Source organism: Penaeus monodon, chromosome 26 (genome assembly GCF_015228065.2).
Source record: "Penaeus monodon isolate SGIC_2016 chromosome 26, NSTDA_Pmon_1, whole genome shotgun sequence".
Taxonomy (NCBI): domain Eukaryota; kingdom Metazoa; phylum Arthropoda; class Malacostraca; order Decapoda; family Penaeidae; genus Penaeus; species Penaeus monodon.
Window position 1 is genome coordinate 11,841,671 of NC_051411.1, and position 4,869 is coordinate 11,846,539.

A 4,869-nucleotide genomic window follows, 5' to 3' on the forward strand; every position below is an offset into this window, starting at 1 on the left:
ATTATAAATAAAAATATAAAAATTTATATAATATATATATAAAATATATTTTTTTTTTTGGGGTTTTTTGGGTTATTTTTTTGTTTTTTATATAAATAAATATATATAATAAAAAAATTATATATTATTATATAAATATTTATAAAAATTTTAATTTTATAATTATATAAATATATTTTAAATATAAATAAATTTTGGGGGTTTGTGGTTTTTTATTATTATAATATAAAAATATATATATTATTATATTAATATTAAATATTATATATAATTATATATTAAAATTAAATAAATTTTAAATATATAAAATTATTATTTTTTTTTTTTTGGGTAATAATTAAAATTTATATATATATATATAATATATATTATAATAAAATATTAAAAACTATAAGGATTATATATAATATTAAATATAAAAATTATATATTATATATTACTATATATATTATATATTTATAATATAAAAAAATATAATATATATTATAATTTTTATTTATATTAAAAAATTATAATTATGATAAATATAATATATAAAAATATTTATATATAAATATAAAAAATTAATATATTATTAATATAAAAAATTTTAATTTAATACAAAATTATATTTATATATATTAAAAATATAAAATAATTATATATTATATATTATAATATATATTATAATTATATTTAATCATATTTTAATGTGTGTGTGTGGAAATTGGTGTGTGTTTTGTTGTGTTTGGGGGGGGTTGGGGTGGTGTTTTTGTGTGTGTGGGTGTTGTGTGTGTTGTGGTTGTGTGTGTGTTGGTTGTTGTGTGGTGTGTTGGGTGTGTTGTGTGGGGTGTGTGGTTTTGGGTTTTTTAAAAAAAAGGGGTTTTTTGGAAAATTTTTCCCCCTTCAAAAAGTGTTTATTTCAGGTTTTTCCAGAAAAAAAAAAAGGGCAGCAGAAAAAAAAAACATTTCTGGTTTTTAAAAGGGGAATTTATTTTGTTTTACTTGGCCCACAGGATTGCCAGTAAATTAAAACCCTTCCAAACAACCAAAAGGACCCCTTATAAGTGAGGGTCCAAAACTAACACATCAGCTTAGCTTCTTTGACCCACATCTCCCTCGGACACAAAGCACTTGCCACCTCATCTTCTGTTGTGTGTTCCCCTGGGGGTTGGTGAGAAGGTGCAAACATAAAAGGGAAAATGGTCATGTAAATAATGATAACTAAGATGAATTGATGTTGATGAATGAAATGAGGATGAATGATTGATTGAATGATAATGATGATGAATGATGATGATGATGATTTGTGATTGATTGATGAAAATGGATGATGATTGGATGAATGATTGGATGAATGAAACGATGACGAATGACGAGGGAACCGATGGACGAAAGATTGGACGATTGAACGATGAACGAATGGGACGAGGTGACGATGATTAAATAAAGGGGACAATAATATAAAATAATGAAAAAATAATACTAAAACAATAATTATATAAAACAATACCAATAACCCACTAACAATAACAATTAAACAATAAACATAAAAAAACAATAACAATAATAATTAAATAATAATAATAAATAATAATAAATAATAATAATAAATAATAAATAATTAAATAATAACAACAATAATAAATAATAATAAAAAAAAAAAAATAATAAAAAAATTAAACTAACAACAATAAAAAACTTCAACCAACAATTGACAGTAAAATTAAAAAATTAGCAAAACATATAATTAAAAAAAAATAAACAAAAAAAAAAAAAAAAAATAAATAAATATCAATAATAATAATAATAATAAAAAAAAAAAAAAATAATAATAATAATAATAGTAATAAAAACAAGAACATACACTAATACGAAAAAAATAATGATGCAAATAATAATAATGAAAATATGAAAAAAACTGATAATGATGATAATTTAAAACTACTAATACTAATACTATGATTAACAATAACAATACCAATATAAATAGTACTACTACTACTACTACTACTAATATTAATAATAATAATAATAATAATAATAAATAATAAATAATAATAAATAATATAATATTAATATAAATAAATAAATAATAATAATAAATAAATAATAATAACAAACACAAAAAACCAGCAATAAAACCCAAAAGATTTTGAAAACAAAAATTATGAAATATTTTCATAGATATGAATTATTTTGTTTTTTTATTTATTACCGTGATTATTGCAAGAGTAATCCAAGAATCACAAGTAATCAACACACCCTCTCATACATTTTAAGCTTTCTAACTGACAGAAAAGGCCTTGGAAAATATGTAAAATCATCCTCCATCTGAGGACAAAAAATTTGGTTCCAGCCATTTATACAAGCTGTCCATCCCTCTTTCCCTCAGAATCTGCAAGCAAGCGTCCCCGCATTCTTTCCTCTGATGATATGACAGTGTGTACTCTCTTTCTGGTTTGCCATTCTCTCTGTGTGTAAAGCATGAAAAATGAATAAGAGTGCACACTGTGTGACTGTTCTGATGCAACAACAGAAGTCATATCCTGAAGCGATGATATGTAAAATAAAATTATACTTGCCATTTCATAAATCACTGGGAATAAATTATTTGTAAAATAAAAAAAATTTAAATTTTGGGGGCATTTTAAATAAAAAAAATTGGAAAAAAAATTTATTGTAAAGTGTTGGTTTTTTTTTCCCTCACCCAAAAAAAAATGGTTTTTAAAACCCCCAAAAACATTCCAAAATTTTTTTTTAAATCCATAAAAAAAAAAATAGGTGTGTTTTTTTTTGGGAAAATTGAAAAATTGATTGGGTTCAAATTCTGGTCCCCTACCTAAAGGGGATTGTTTTTTAGTGTTTTATAATCCCCAGTGTTTTGGGAAAAATTATTATATTGTGTTTTGTTTTGGGGTTCTGTGGGTTAATTTTTTTTTTTGAGTAAAGGGGGGTAAAAAAACAAAACTTTGACTTTTTTTGGGTTTAATTTTGTACTGAAAAAAAATGGGGGCCAGTTGGAAAAAAGTGTTTAATTTTTTTTTTTTTTTTGGGCCCCATGGTTTTTTGAAAAGTTTTTTTTTAAAAAAAAAAAATTTACTTTTTTTTGGATTTTTGCAAAATTTTGGAAAAAAAATTTTGGGGGGGTGGGGGAAAATTGAAATAATTTTTGGGGGGAAAAAAATAAGGGGAAAAATAGTGTTGGCCCATGTTTTGTAGAAATCTCTTGGTTTTGTGCTAATTTAAAAGAAAAATGTAACATTTCTATAAAAATTTGTTTTCCCCCTTTTAAAAAAGGAAAAAGGGGGATTGGTTGATGAGTGTTTTTTTTTTGCCCCAATGTCTATTCTATAAAAAAACCTTTTTTTTTTTTTCTGCTTTAAAAAAAGGGGGGCTGGTTTTTAAATAAGTTTATTGAAAAAAAAAAAAATCCTTTTCAATTTTTGTCCCCCACAAAAAAAAAAAAAAAAAAACAAACTGGTGTTTTTCGGATACTCAAAAACAAAATTTTAATTTAAAATTTTAATATAAAAAAATTTTTAAAAAAACCTAAAAAAACACTTAACAAATTTATGTTTTCTTCAAAAAAAAGGGGGGGATTTTATCCCCCCCCATCCGTTTTTATCCCCAAGTTTTTATAAAGGGCTTTTTCCCCCCCAGCAAAAAATTTTTTTTGTAGGTTCTGCAAAAAAAAATTGGGTTTTTTTTTTTTATTTTTTAAAAAAAAAAGCTTTTTTCTCCCTGGTGGTAATTAAGAAGGGGGGGCCCAAAAAAATTATATCAAAAAAAATTTGGGGGGTTTTTAAATTAAAAAAAAAAACGTGTAAAAAAAAAAAACTTTTACAAAAAAAAAAAAATAAATTTTTTGGGGGGTTTTTTTTTTTTTCCCCCAATTTTTTTTTACGTTAAAATGAATTTCTATATTTCAAAAATTCCAAAACATTCTAAATTTTTACTATAATGGTTTCTGCCAGGAAAATTCAAGAAGGAAGTTATTTAAATAGATCCAGTTATGATGGAGCCACAGCATAAATTATAAATGGAAATTACAAAACATTATTATTTCAGTCTTCCATAATACCATACATGAGGAGTCTTCTTTTCTAACTGTTTACCAAACTTACATATCTAATTGCTGCATTGTTGGAAATATCAATAATGGAAATACAGTTGAAGGCACATCATAAATTCTGTGTTGTCCTTATCTTCTTCAGAGAGCCTGCAATTTTCTCAGTTTTGATGCTCATGGAAATGGGGAAAAAAAAAAATCATAATTCTCCAACTGACCAGTAAAGTAAGTAAAAAAATGAAAAAGTTCTCTTTAACCCTTTGGCACTATTCTCCTGAAAAATACGACCCGTTCCTTCATCCTTGTTAAGCTTTACCATTTGATTCATTTCACTCTTACACTGACATTCCGTGGATGCACTGCGAATTGTTTCACTCTTTCATCATTAGGGTCCTGAAAGGTTATATGCATGTCCACAGTCAGATAAGAAAGTAATATGAAAGAACAAAAAAAGGTGTAACGTGAAATAAAATAAAACAAAATAAGAACATAAATTCCAGAATATGCATCCATGTATCAAAATCTGAAAGTTCACTGCCCTGTTAAAAGAAGTACAGCATAAGTGAACAATATATGTCTAATTTTCAGCTCCCAAAAGGGGCTGCTGCTGCTGCACCATTTGCCGTCAGGTGTTAATGCTGATTTACCTCCAAAACTCATTAATGAATAATGGCTCATGTAAAACCACCAGAGATAAGCTTTGTTTTGATGAGAGATAAGACGATGGAAACAATAAAAAGAAACAAACACAGCATGTAGCTTGATACTGGATGCTTACAGGGGACTGCCTGGTTTCGTTTATTGGTGAATGGGAAAAA